Consider the following 15,185-nt stretch of genomic DNA (forward strand, 5'->3'; position numbering starts at 1 on the left):
GTCTAAATAGCACCAGAAACAAGCATGGAGCTAATCTGTCAGATGTGACAATAATGTCACAAACACCTGATCTGCGGCATGCTTGTTCAGGGGCTACTGCTGAAAGTATTAGAGGCAGAGGATCATAAATATGGCAGCCTCCATATCTCTCTTGCTTCAGTTGCCCTTTAACATACTTCGCCAGGTTCGCAGCCTACTGCACATATCATATGCAAAAGGCTGTGAAGGCGGAGCTTAATGGTGGCCACTAATGATCCAATCTTTTTCATCCAATCTTACCAAATCTATGTAGTATAAGGGTAAAGTGAGTGAATATACTGAATGGATACGTTAGACAGTTACCTTATATTATATAGAAATAGTAAGATTGGATCATTAGTGGCCAGCTTAAAACGGAAGGGGACGGGGCTTATCGCGACCAAATGGGGGGCGGGAATGCTTTTCGATTTGGAGGCGGGGCTTTGCAGCGGCAGCAGGGGAACATTTTGGCCAATGTCTGGCTGCTCAGGACAAAGTCTGGCCCTGGAAATGACTGATCACGTATTATTGCTACCACAAGGAATTTACATCCGTTTTTTTTTTAAGTAATATCAGCCCAGGATGAGCGTCAAACCGCCAGAAACTGATTTCTGCTCTCAGAAATCTAATTCTATGGCATCTATTTTACCTTCAAAGTGTCATTTCTACGAGCGGCCGCTAGGGGGAGCTCCGGGATGTAGCCGTCTCTACTATCAGGACAGCCGGTCTCTATGGCTGCTTGTTCCTGGAGCCGGTGTATGTCGGGCCTGACTGAGAGCTCCTAGCTGTCGGGGATACGGAGAGAGGGTTGCACGTCTGTCTCCGCCGTTGCTGCTGCTCTGTCTGCGAGGAGGTCGGTCGCGTGCCAGGATGACGTCATAGCTGCTACTGTGACGCAGGTGGGCCTCACGTGTACCGCTGAGGATGGCACCTGCAGTGACACGTGACCACTGCTCCATCTGCTATTGCTGTGCCATGCTAGTGGATGGAGGGGAGGCATTATGTGCAACAGGGAAAGATGAGGGAGTGCGCCGTGCTGTATATACTGCTGCAGGTGCATCATGCAGTTATGTATTCAGGCGTGCACATGCCTACCCACACTCCAATTTTACCACTGCCATGTGGTATGTGACTCTGAGCTTACTTGCATAATCTGTGTTTAGCATTCAAAGTCTGTTGGCCGTCATGTTACATGGAGGCAGTAAAAGTGGCTTGTGATTGGCAAATCAATTTTGGATGTGTGTATGCACCCTAAGGAGCGTACATTTGAAATCGGCGCCGGTAGACTTGGGCGCAGGATACAGCGGTATATGGCTGATCCTGCTTCTGCACAAGTCCGGGCCGATTTAATTACTATTCCCCCTCCAGGCCGACATGGATAGTGGGGGAATGAAATAATTCGGCTTCCAGTGATTGCTGGAGGCCGAATTATTATGTTTTTAAGCAACTTCGGCTCTGTCTTCTGACGGAGCCGATGTTACTCACTGAGCGCTTCAATAGGAATGATTCCTATTGAAGTCTATGGAGGCGCCGGCTGCGCCCAAATATAGCAGCGCTGAAAAGCACTGCTACGCCCTAAGGAGGCCACTAACTATCCAATTTGTAGTGGAAAAATTGTTTGAGCTCTCAGACATTCTGATTGGATTGGTTGTAAATAATCTGTTGATGGGCACATTCGATTACAAACAATTATAAAAAAAAATAAAAAAAAATCAGTTGTCCGATTGGATGTTTGTCAAATCAAAATTTGGCTTTTCTTGTTGGTTGTGATAGGAAGCAAAGATTGGTCTGTTGATGGTGTAGTGAACAATTTTTTTTTCCAATTAGAATTTATTGATCGCTTGAACGATTTTTCACTAGAATTTAGATTGTTAGTGGCCACCTTTTACTTTACCTGTTACTTTGCCCCTCCCTCTACTTTAATGTGATGTACACAGGGCCCAACTGTTTAGAGTACTCTGGCCTCGGAGCAGTGCTTTTTAGCGCTGCTAGATTTGGGCGCAGCCGGCGCCTCCATAGACTACAATAGGAATCACTCCTATTGCAGCGCTCAGTGAGTAACGTCGGCTCCGTCAGAAGACGGAGCCGGGGTTGCTTAAAAAATACAATAATTCGTCCTCCAGCAATCGCTGGAAGCCGAATTAGTTCATTCCCCCACTATCCATGGCGGCCTGGAGGGGGAATAGAAATTAAAAACTTGTGCAGAAGCAGGATCCGCCATATACCGCTGTATCCTGCGCCCAAGTCTACGGCGCCGATTTAAAATGTACTCCTCTGGCCTGCCCCTTAGAATGTGGCTGCTTCTCCCCTCCCTATTGTTGCCTAGTAGGAGGCTCCATCCCCATCTCTAGGCATTACTGCCTTCTTTCTGGCAGCATGATTATAATTCGAGCAAAGCTGCTGCAGCCATCATCTTGTTACCTAAAGCTAGGCATTGTAACACTGGTCTGCCCCTCAGTATGTCACTGCTGCTGCCCTCTTCAATGCTACTGGTGCTGTATGTATGTCCCTGTGTCTGCACACTGGCCCAAATGTTCAAGCCCTTTGCCCTTCAGCTTACCTCCTTGGTATGTCCTAGAAGATTGTAAGTGTATTGCGTCATCACGCTAGCAACATGTTAGTCGTGTGCAATAGAACTTGCAGTGTCTGAAACAGCTGATTATCAGCTGGTTTTGGAGACATGCGCATTTGCCCTGTAATTTTGTGCTGCACTGCCAGCAGGCCACATTGAAAGCTGCATAAAGGACTGTACCATTCCTTGTTTGGAGTGCAGCTTTCTCCATACATAGTGCTCTATTGCTTGCTGTGGCACTGAAGTAAAGGTGCAGTCCGTACAGAGAATGGGCAGCGCGTACGCAGAAAGGAGCAGTCCGTCTGCAGAATTCTACAATCCGTACAGAGAATGGTGCAGACCTTTAGACAGCTTAAGGTGTGGTTTCCAGGCAGGGCAGCACAAAATGTAGGGCAAATGCTCATGTCCCTGAAATCAGCTGATAATCGGCTATTTCAGAGACTGAAAGTTCTTTTGCGAATGTGCAGGAGTAACATGGAGCAAGCGTGATGTCACAATATGTTATCAAAAGAACAGGACAACAGTGCCGATCCTTTGCTTTTGATTCCATTGATGATCCTGGGAGCTGCTGTATCGATCGAGGCACATGGCAACTGTAAGGTGGTTGAGTGCACCAGTTGTTCTACTCACTGTGACACAATATGGTTATGTTATGGCATTTAGGAGAAGCCAACTATCTAGGGCATACCGACACACCAGCAGTCTGAGTCGGCACATAGCTTCTGCAGCCCCCACCTCATCCACTGCAACTTAGGGTGCATACACACATGCTATTTTGATTGGCAGATCACTGTCCAATTTTACTACCTCCATGTAGTAGGAAGGTCAACAGATTGTGGATTGTATGCAGTGTTCTCCCCAGAAATTCTTTTCAGCCGGGTGGCATGACACAGTAGCCGGGTGGGGAAGTAAGGTCCCTTTTACACTAGGAAATGCAATCGCGAAACCTACAATTTCCACTACCCGCAATTGCAACATATAGCTGCCGGGAACGGAGCACGATCGCCCACCAATTGCGATTCAGAAAAAAACGACGAATGCTAGTGGGAAAGGAGCACGGCGATTAACATGTTATCATGGTTCTCATTGTGATCTGCAAAACTGCTGCGATACGCTTTCTGAAGCAGATCGCAGCTAGTGGAAAAGGGCCCTAAGGTCAATATAGTGCATTGTAATATACTGGGGCACATTACTGAGCACAGAGCAGTGTAGTATATTGGGGTACTTTTAGAGAAGAGAGGAAAGAGCAGAGCAAGAGAAGAAAGGGAGGAGAGGAAAGTTAGAGCAAGAAGAGAGAGAAGGTGAAAGACAGCAAAAGTGAGAGTTTGACCCCATGGGATTGTGGTTGTGGTCAGTTTGGCTGGCTTGCAGCTGTTCGACATCATAGTAAGTAGGACCAGGGCGCTAGCGTGAGATGCAGGTGGAGCAGGGCCCAGCAGCCGAGGGGCCGGAAGGGCCCCAGAAAATTCAACAGTGAAGGGCCTAGCTCCAGCCATGGCACCTGTGCAGAGCTCAGTGCCCAGCAATGGATAGGTGTGCCAGTGCATTATATATTATAAATTTATATATGGGATGTGGATGTATATACTGATATAAATATACACCTGATGACAGATATACGTCCTGCTACATATGGACAGATATTAACCTAATGATGCAGCATGCTCTCATATATGCCCCATCCATCATGCACATGATTTGTCATGCATGATGACACAGGAGGGTCTGCACAGCGACACAGGAGGGTCTGCACAGCGACAGCTGCATGATGACACATGGGGGCTGCATGGTGTGACATGGGGGTTGCACGATGACACATGGAGGCTGCATGATAAGGGGTTGCATGGTGAGTCGGTGACACATGGATGATGTTGACACTGGGGGGCTGTATGATGAGGGACTGCATGGTGACCGTGACACATGGGGGTTGCATGATGATACACGGGGGCTGTAAGATGAGAGGCTGCAGGTGTTCCCTCCCCCTTCAAATAAGATGATTAAACCTTTTGGATGGTTTGCTGGGTGACCTCTCCCTTCCCCCTGGGTCTGGCTGAAGCAAAGGCCACAGACCTGCTCCCCCTGGGCCCCGGCGCGCCTCTGATCCCAGCTGTCAGCACAATCAATTATTCTAGATATTCCTAATAACTGCACCTTTATTACTAGCCAGAGGATTCTTCTACGCAGCAGACAGGGGGAGTCGGTGCTAATGGTACGGTCTGTTCCCACTTTCACACACTGAATGGCGTCAGGCGGGGTCTTGCATACCTGGAAACAGTAGCAATGTATTTCCGATGCGGAGGGCTGGGCACGTGGGTGGCCAGAGTGAGGCAGTGAGGTTCCTGGGCCCGCGGTCGCAACAACGTGTGTGGCGGCCACTCAGCTGCTGAGGCTCAGTGTTGTTTCCCAAGCGAGCCTCCGACTTCCCCAGCTTGCGTCCTGGCAGCCAAGTGGTGCGACTGCATGGTTGCAATGAGCGGTGTTCTGGCGTCTCGTGCTTGAAGCTGGGAGCCCGGTGCAGCTGGTGGTCGACTTCCCTTGCTGTCCTTGATGCTGAGGTGCATCTTCTGGTCCCTCCATGTGTCAGTAGCCATCCCAGGGCTCAGCTCATCCGGTACTGCAGCCGACTTCAAGTCTATGTGGGTAGCCGTCCCGTAGCCGGCTCCTGCAGCACAGATACACAGTGCGCCCTGGATGTCCAGTAAGCCCCTCCCCCCCCACGCCTCCATCCCGTAAAAAGGAGATAGTGCTGTGGGAAGGAAAGTGGATAGAAGGGCCAGAGTGCCTGTGTGTCACGCAGCCCTCTTACGGCGCTTGTATTAAAAAAAAGTCCTGCCTGACTTTTGGCAGCCGGGCGGGGATTTAAAACACCCGGGCGGCCCGCCCACCTAATTAGGCCTGGGGAGAACACTGTGTATGAACAGATTGTGCAGGTAAGCTCTTATACCACATGGAAGTAGTAAAATTGGCCAATCAAAATTGCATGTGTGTGTACCAGGCTTTAGCATGGACATTAACTGCTTTCTGGACTCACCACTTATCATTTGCCCAGGTCTGGATGAAGAAAGAAGAGCCTGTGGTGACCAGTCCCAGCGCAGTGGTGGCCTTCGACAGCTTGACCATGACGCCTGGTGAGGGATCGCTTGGTAAGTATGGTGCACTGCTTTTTACCCACTGCCACTTCTCATTGGATGGATTTTTATTTATTTATTTTTTGTTCAGTCACTGTGGGCCTGATTTGCAAAACTTGGTGAGCATTGATAAAGGATACCACAACCGAAGGGTTGTGGTAAAAATGATTGCAGCACTGTGTAGGTAGTAATCAGCACATACCTGCTCATCCTCCTGCCCCCCTCCATCTGCCGCCGTTCTCACTCTATACATGCCGGTGTGCGGCGACTTTACTGAACTTTGCCCCGGACATACTGCGCCCTGTGTGCGCAGTATGTCCTTCCCCCTTCACTTCTGGCCGGCGCACAGTGCGAGACTCAGAAGCACGCTGACCCCTCTGTGCTGCGTGTGCGCTCCATTACACCGAGCGTCACATGCTAATCATGCTGCAATCATTTTTACCACAACCCTTCGGTTGTGGTATCCTTTAATGGGGGAACAAATCCTTTGTACTAACTTTTATTTATATTGTAGATATTGCTGCAAATGCTCGGGCCTCCATCTTTGCCGCATTGATGGGATTGTGACCTAAAGCACAGATACTTACCTATAAAGAGGGAAGTCTATGGATCCTGCAGAGTTTTCCCATGTCCTCCTCCAGATCTTCCCCGTTGCCCAGTACTCTCTTGAAGTCCAGGTCTTTGCTCCCCTCTGAGCAATAGCACCTTGTTTAACCTCCTTGGCGGTAACCTCGGCGGTAGTTCGGGGTAAGCCGCGCAGGAGGTTTTCTCCGGCCCTGCTGGGCCGATTTGTTTAATTTTTTTTTTTTTGCTGGACGCAGCTAGCACTTTGCTAGCTGCGTCAGCACACCGATCGCCGCCGCCCCGCGCTCGATCGCCGGTATCCGTCACGCCGCGCCCCCCCCCCCCCTGGGCTCGCTACATGATATAAGAAAAAAAAAAAAAGACTGCTGCGCTCCCTCCTGGCTGAATTTTTTATACCGCCAGGGGGGTTAAAGGTAACCTTAAGTCAAAAATAAAAAATGAGTTTTACTCACCTGGGGCTTCCCTCAGCCCTCTGCAGCTGATCGGTACCCACGTAGAGTCGCTCTGATGCTCCTGGACCTACTTCCAGTTTCGCCGTCACTGCCGTCAAGCTGGGAACGCGAGTGATTCTTCGCGTTCCCAGCTACAATAGCACCCCCTATACTGCTATTGCGGCAAGGAAGGGTGCTATTGTAGCTGGGAACGCAAAGAATCACTCGCGTTCCCAGCCCGGAAGTAACCGCCGGTCCAGGAGCATCAGAGCGACTCTACGTGGGTACCGATCAGCTGCAGGGGGCTGAGGGAAGCCCCAGGTGAATAAAACTCATTTTTTATTTTTGACTTAAGGTTACCTTTACTGTAAACCTAAAGTCAAGTAAAATAATGAGATTAACTCACCTGGGGCTTCCCTCAGCCCCCTGCAGCCGATCGGTGCCCTCGCAGCCCCGCGCCGATGGTCCGCAATAGCAGCATAGGGGGCGATATACAGGCTGGGAACGCGAAGAATCACTCGCGTTCCCATGCCTGTCGGCCGGTGACGGCCAAACCGGAAGTGTTCACCGGCGGGTCCTGGACCATCGGAGCGGGGCTGCGAGGGCACCGATTGGCTGCAGGGGGCTGAGGGAAACCCCAGGTGAGTTAATCTTTTTTTTTTTTTTTTTTTTTTTTTTTTATTTATTTGACTTTAGGTTCACTTTAAGGGACCCAGCAGAAAACCTCATAGGGAAATTCTGCTAACGTGATTGGGTGGACGGCACCCTCTTGAACCAGGGCTGTGGAGTCGGTACAAAAATCTTCCAACTCCGACTCCTCCGTTTCTGAAACCACGACTCCCACTCCAACTCCGGGTACCCAAAATTGCACAGACTCCGACTCCTCGACTCCGACTCCTTAGTCTAATACTTAACAGGGCTGTGGATTTTGTACAAAAATCATGCGACTCCTGACTCCTCAGTTTCTGAAACCACGACTCAGACTCCAACTCCGACTCCACAGCCCTGTCTTGAACTGCTAGGTTTCAGATGTAGTAAACTACCCCCCTTCTGTAATTTGAAACCACTATAATATAGTAACTGAATCAGGAGGCTCTACATGTGCTTATCAAATATATGCAATACAAAACCGCTTGATATCCCCTATTAAAACTCCAATTAAAACCATAAAGACAGGAGGGGAGCACTCCATCACACTTTTCCACTTATCACCATCAGGTCATGCTCAATAGTGGTCACTCAGCCTATGCAAACCACATTGGCCACCGATATGGTTGATAATACGTGGACCCACCACCTCACTTGGTTAAAGACGATCAATTGGGATTTATTTAGTATTTAAAAGTGTACAGAAAAAGGGTAGTCGTAGGTAAGCCAGACATCAAAGTTTATATCACACAGAGTTCAGGCCGAGATTTACCTCACAGGAGTTGCAGCGAGGGACATGCTGGGAGCTTGGGGCTGGACAAAGCCCCCGGTAAGTAGCACTTATTTTGCTTTATAATTGCCTGATAACTCCTTTAAAGCATATAGTATACGGCCTTAGGCCCCAGATTCAGCCAGGCCTCTTAAAGAGACACTGAAGCGGAAAAAAATTGTAATATAATGAATTGGTTGTGTAGTATGGATAATTACTAGAACATTAGAAGCAAAGAAAATATTCTCATATTTTTACTTTCAGTTTTTATAGTGTTTTTATAACATTCTATCATTCTCAGTTTATTGTATAATTTGCAGTTTATACACTACTCAGCATTCTAAATGCTTTTACAGAGCAGCCCAGCAAACTTTTGACCTGGCTTCTGGCAGAGAAAAAGAAAATAGTGACTGACACTTGAGATAACAACTTCAGAAGAGGAGCTCTCTGCGTCTTTGAAAGTCTTGGAGCTCAGTGGCTTTTTTGCATAGATAACAGGAGTTTCTTAACTCTTCCTGTATTGGAAACAATATTAGACACATATCTCTGCTCCTAATGTTTTATTTCTTAGCTGTACTACACATATATTTTTTTTTCCACTTCAGTGTCTCTTTAAGTAAATAGCTATACAGTTATGTCAGAGAAACTGAGAAACTGATTGAAAGTCCTTTACATAGTGCACTTACCTGGTTTTGTTGTCCACAAGGGATATTGCGGCCCGAAACTGCCTTCTGACTCACACCAGCAGTGGACGTGTGGCCAAACTAGTTGACTTTGGAATGGCATGTGACATTTACAGGTAAGAATCTAAAGTCTGAGTATTACGCTGTGGTACCATCCTGATTTATAACTATTACCACTAGGGCTTGTAAACACAAGTATGAAACAGGTGCATACTCGTACATGGAGGGAAGTGTGGGCCTAAAGAGGACCCTGGTCAGCGGTGGGGTTGAGGATGACATGGGAAGCCTCTGGGGCAATTTCTAGTTGCTAAAAAGTTAATCTGTGGATAAGATAAAGATATATCTCTTTTGCAAAAAGATATGGAGGCTGCCATATTTATTTCCTTTTAAAACAAAACCAGTAGCCTGGCAGTCTTCCTGGTCCCGTGTCTTTAATATTTTAGCCATAGACGCTGAACAAACATGCAGCAGATCAGGTACTCTGACTCAGGTTTTACTGGATTAGCCATATGCTTGTTTCAGAGTTTTGACTCAAGATACTACGTATGCCAGAAGAGCAACAGGACTGCCAGGCAAGTGGCATTGTTTACAGAGAAATACATTTGGCAGCCCCCATATCACTCTCACCTCGGTTTCCCTTTAAGAGAAAAGCTAATTACATAACTGCCTGTCTTTTTGTATTGTACCATGTAACCTTTTTATAATGCTCTGTCTGGAGTATTTTTTCCATCTCGCTGTCCCTCTCAGAAAATGCGTAAGATGTGTGGTTGTTTTTTTTTTTTGTTTGTTTTTTTTTCCTTTAGAGCAAGTTACTCTCGAAAGGGAGTGCCTGTTAAAGCGGACCCAAACCAAACAATTTTTTTTTAATTAAAAATATTTAGTTGCACCACTCTGACACATACAAAGATAAATAAACACTCCTTCAAACCTATGAGCATTTCAGTGCATGCTTTTCACCCTTCTCTTTTCAACTAGGATTATACTGGGGGCAGCCATTAGCAATTCCTCCATTGCCGGACACCAACTACTCCACCAGTTTGCCATTTTTTTCCCTGGCAATTTGGAAGGAAGGGAGGGGTTCCTCCAATAAATGTAAAATATTTTATATTTGTCATCATGCAGCTGAAAAAAGGCTGCTATTTATTATTATTATTATTATTATTATTATTTAGAAAATAGATTTTATTTCTGAAATCTTATATTTTTAATTTGGGTCCACTTTAAGTGGATGCCACCTGAAGCCTTTGTAGAAGGAATATTTACCTCCAAGACCGACTCCTGGTAACTAATACACTGATGTCATTTATTCACTACCCACAGGGCCGGTTCTAGCTCCAATGGGGCCCCAGTGCAAAAGTAACTTGGGGGGGGCCTTGACCCCTCCTCCTTCCCCAACCACTGATGGAACCCCCCCCCCCGTCTCCATCAGACTGGCCAGCTGTGCTCCCCAGTGTTAGGTAGCCCCCCCCCCTCCAGTATAGATGGCCAGTAGTGTTCCCCAGGATTAGGTAGCCCAGAATAGATAGCTAGATGTGCCCCCATGATTGGGTAGCCCTCCAGTATAGATAGATGTGCCCCATAAATAGATAGCCTCCCCCTCCAGTAGAGTTAGCCAGATGTGTCCCCATCCACACATGATTAGGTAGCCCCCCTTTCCCCAATATAGATGGATGTGCCCCCCAGGATTAGGCAGCCCCCCTCTCAGAATAGATAGCTAGATGTGCCCTCATGATTAGGTAGTCCCCCCCCCCCCAGTGTAAATAACTAGATGTGCCCCCATAAATAGGTAGCCCCCCTTCAATAGAGGTATCCAGATGTGCCCCCCACATGATTAGTTAGCTCCCCATCAAGATAGCTAGAGGTGTCCCCTGGATTGAGTTGCCGCCTCCTCATATGCAGTGTGGTGGGCATCGCAACAAAAGGACCAGGATACTACTCATCTATCAGCGTCGTTGGGAAGTCTAGAAAGGTTTCTCCACTTCACACAGTCACGGCGTCTCTTCTCAGAATCCTCCAGTGGTGCAGTACTGAGGCGCCACTAGATAGTAGCAGAGAGGAGACGCTGTGACTGAAAGAAGTGGAGAAGACTTTCTGGACTTCCCAAAGACGCTGACAGGTGAGTAGCAGGCACGTGCAGAGGGGGGTGCTGAGGATGCTCCAGCACCCCCCTTTTTGTAAGATCCACTAATGTGGCCCCTTCACACTGAACTTCCTTTTTGTAGTGCCTGGAAAGTACTTAATGGCCGGCAGCAAGGTTGCCAAGCGTTATTTGGACACATGTACTTAACCTGCTGAGCGGTCTGGACGAGCTCAGCTCGTCCAACACCGCCAGAGGCTGCCGCTCAGGCCCTGCTGGGCCGATTTGCACGAAATAAAAAGCAGCACACGCAGCCGGCACTTTGCCAGCCGCGTGTGCTGCCTGATCGCCGCTGCAGCGCGGCGATCCGCCGCGTGCAGCGGCGAAAGAGGGTCCCCCCAGCCGCCCGAGCCCAGCGTAGCCGGAACAAACAGTTCCGGCCAGCGCTAAGGGCTGGATCGGAGGCGGCTGACGTCAAGACGTCGGCTGACGTCCATGACGTCACTCCGCTCGTCGCCATGGCGACGAGGGAAGCGAAACACGGAGGGCCGCTCATTGCGGCCTTCCGTGTTATCTCTTGCCGCCGGAGGCGATCGGAAGATCGCCTCCGGAGCGCCCTCTAGTGGGCTTTCATGCAGCCAACTTTCAGTTGGCTGCATGAAATAGTTTTTTTTTTATTTAAAAAAAACCCTCCCGCAGCCACCCTGGCGATTTAATCAGAACGCCAGGGTGGTTAAAAATTGACATTGTTTTAATGTTGAGGCCAGCTCTGCACTGTCCCCCAGTGCCCGTCTCTTTTTCCCCAGTCAGCACCAAATTGTGGCTCTGTGATTGGTCAGAGCTGTGTGGATGCTCCGCCCTCCTTCTTCCCTCCTTGCTTGCATCCTCGGAACAGCTACACTCACTCACTGTACATCCCAAATGCACATGGAAGGAATGCTAGAAGGAGAGTGTCACGATATGAGACTGTATATATCTGTGGAAATTTGTTTGTACAAACTGATAAGCTCACACGTCTTCCCTGTTGATAAAACACACTGCACAGGGCAGATCAAACAAAAGCATTCAGCTTCAATGTGCAAGTGCAGTCCGGCTAGCTAACCAGAGAGCAGAGACCAGCAGCCAATCAGCTCCTCCCATCTCCAGCGTCCATGTGTTCTCTCTGCCCTCTCCATCTGCTGTCAGTGCAGTTGCTTTCCCTGGTGGGTGCTTTGCAGGTAGGGACATTACTAGCTACTCAGACAGTGTTTTGACTGAAAGCGTTCCATAGGCTGTGGCAACTCTGGTTGCAGTGGGTATTTTTACAGCTTAGTTTTTTGTAGTTATGGGAGCCTCCTTTGTTTGGGGGAGATCATGAGTGTTGGTGATCTTATTAAAATCCCACAGTTAAATTCCAAACTTTTGTGGATAAAAGTTACCCTTCCCTGCATCACATATCTCGAATTGTGAAGTGTACCATCTGTAGAATTGGTTCTAACTAGCAAGAGAGGACCACCAGACACCAGGGTTTACTTTATGTGGGAGGAAAGGTGGCCATAAGATGCCAGGGTGTGGTACACCATATGTACAATTAAGGCATGGCTAAAGGTGTGGCAGGGGCATATGTTAATGTGCCTCTTTGCTGGCTTCAAAAGTTGAGAGGTGTGCAGCTGTCACTGCAGCTCGTCCCCGTGGAATGGGAAGTCAGGCCATGTTCCGTGTGACATCACAGGCTGCACCTGGCAGATGTAGTCACAGTCTGCTGGGTGATGTCACTGCTTGGATGGCCCCCACTAGTCCTACCAACAATGTGATCCTCATTCCTGCAGGTATGTGCCCTGTGCCCACCTCACATGACACTGAGGTCTGGGATTTCCTGGGACAATGAGCCTGAGGAGAGCAGTATTATCTCCTATAATTCCTCACTCCACGGTCTCTTCGGCTGATGCATCTGGCCAGTAAATGTATTGGAAGGTGCCGGGGAAATAAATCAGCATTCCAGTTTTTAATTATTTGCCAGTGGGTCAGCAATGCCCATAGGAAATCCACATGAGCACAGTATACAGAATAAATAGTGCCCTGGCTGGAGCATGGTCCTGTGTAGTCTGGTAATTTAACAAAACTGGAGGGGAGGTCTCTGCAGGCCTGAGACCCCAGCTCTACTCATCTACTACTGTACTTCCATTACTAGTGACCCCCTCTTCCCCTAATGGATTCTTCTATCTCATGGGGTACTGTGACCTTACATTAGACTATAGCTATGGTAGGATTAGATTGTGAGCTTCTCTGATGAGTCAGTGACATGACTCTGTACTCTGTAATGTGCTGCAGAAGATGTCAGTGCTATATAAATACATAATAATAATATGGTAGGACATTACACTATAACTATGGTAGGATTAGATTGTGAGCTTCTCTGATGGCAGTCAGTGATATGGCTATGTACTCTGTACAGTGCTGCAGAAAATGTCAGAGCTACAAAAATACATAATAATTATATGGTTGGACATTAGACTATGACTATGGTAGGATTACATTGTGAGCTCCTCTGAGGACAGTAAGTGACATGACTATGTACTCTGTAATGTGCTGAAGGAGATGACAGTGCTATATAAATACATAATAATAATATGGTAGGACATTACACTATAACTATGGTAGGATTAGCTTGTGAGCTCCTCTGAGGACAGTCAGTGACATTACTATGTACTCTGTACAGTGCTGCAGAAAATGTCAGAGCTACAAAAATACATATTAATTATATGGTTGGACATTAGACTAGGGTAGGATTACATTGTGAGCTCCTCTGAGAACAGTCAGTGACATGACTATGTACTCTGTAAAGTGCTGCAGAAGATATCAGTGCTATATAATTACATAATAATAATAATAATAATCTGGTAGGACATTACACTATGACTATAGTAGGATTAGATTGTGAGCACCTCTGAGGACAGTCAGTGACAGGACTATGTACTCTGTAATGTGCTGCAGGAGATGCCAATGCCATATAAATACTAAGGAATAATAAACATTATAATAATGTACAGTTTAATTCCACCTTCAACTCTCCTTAATATTTTGCCTCTGACTCCTGTCGGTCCAAAAAATTGTGTTTTTTGGGTCTTTTGTCAGTAAAAATTTGGTTGGCAGTAAAAATTTGGTTGGCAACCTTGGCTGGCAGCTGCCCGCCGCTGTCAGATCTGCAGGCCAGGGATAGAGTCACAGAGCCTAAAGATCTTCCTGTTTTTACCACGTCTTTGGGGTAAGACGTAATTTGCCTGCCAGCTGTTGCTGTGGCTGGATAGTGTACTGGTTGTGCCTCTGACACAGGAGACTAGGGTTCAAATCTTTGCTCCTCCTGTCCAGTAAGCCAGAACCTATTTAGTAAGGAGCCCTTGGGCCAGACTCAGCAACACTGCTACTGCCTACTGAGTGCCCTCTAGTGGCTGCAGCTCAAGCGCTTTGGTCGGACAGGAGAAAAGCTCAATATAAATGTTATTGTTTTGTTTTATAGTAATTTGGCCTCAGTCTTTTGACGGCGCCCAAAATACTGTCTGAGCACAGCTAAAGCCAATTGCTGCTTTGGAAAGAATGGGGAGGGAGGGTGGTAGAAATATTCAGAGGCCCACTTGCTGCTTTCTTGGGGGGAGATGTGAAAGCAATTCTGGTGATGGCAGCACGTATGGGGGCTTTGCTATTAACTGCTGTTAACTGATATGATATGAATGGATTACACAAAATCAATTGAATTTCAGCGCCAGGGAATATGTTGGAGCTTTATAAAACAATAATAATAATAATAATAATTTCAGAATCGTAATTTATGCATAGATGTAATTGTGAAAATGTAGTCATCATAATTACCAGATTACGATCATCACGTTTGAAATAGGGCCCCTTTTTTAAAATTTGAGCACCCCCCACTTAAGGAGCCTCTGCACGGCCCTGGTGAGTAGTACCCTCAGGGACCCTTCTGTTGCTCTGCCCACCGCACAGCACATTGGGAGGAGAGCACTCGGGGAGCTCCTGCCTGCTGCTGGCTACCCTCCTTACCCACACAACTTATGCCGCATATCTGCGGCTGACCAAGATCCACTTGCTTGGGGGGCCCTTATGGACTCTGGGGCCTGGGGGCAATTGCCCCACTTGCCTGTATTGTAGCGCTGGCCCTGACTACTAACGCTTCTTTTTCTAAACACAGCTATAACTAGGACTTTGACTGTCTGCCATTAAGTGGTTAGGATTTTCTGCCACCACCTGTGACATATCAGATCATAGTGAAAGCTGCTAAG

General features: G+C 47.5%; 1 long non-coding RNA gene across 4 annotated transcripts in view; it reads left to right on the top strand.

Annotated features, from left to right (window-relative positions):
- The first annotated feature begins 736 nt into the window (after positions 1-736).
- The window catches only part of LOC137521127 (uncharacterized), a 56,044-nt gene continuing 41,595 nt past the window's right edge, over positions 737-15,185 (top strand). For all 4 annotated transcript variants that reach the window (XR_011022046.1, XR_011022048.1, XR_011022047.1 and 1 more), the window contains exons 1-3: positions 737-917; positions 5,640-5,733; positions 8,858-8,950. This is a non-coding gene — a long non-coding RNA (uncharacterized lncRNA). The remainder of the gene's footprint in view (positions 918-5,639; positions 5,734-8,857; positions 8,951-15,185) is intronic.

This window comes from Hyperolius riggenbachi, chromosome 6 (assembly GCF_040937935.1).
Source record: "Hyperolius riggenbachi isolate aHypRig1 chromosome 6, aHypRig1.pri, whole genome shotgun sequence".
NCBI lineage: Eukaryota > Metazoa > Chordata > Amphibia > Anura > Hyperoliidae > Hyperolius > Hyperolius riggenbachi.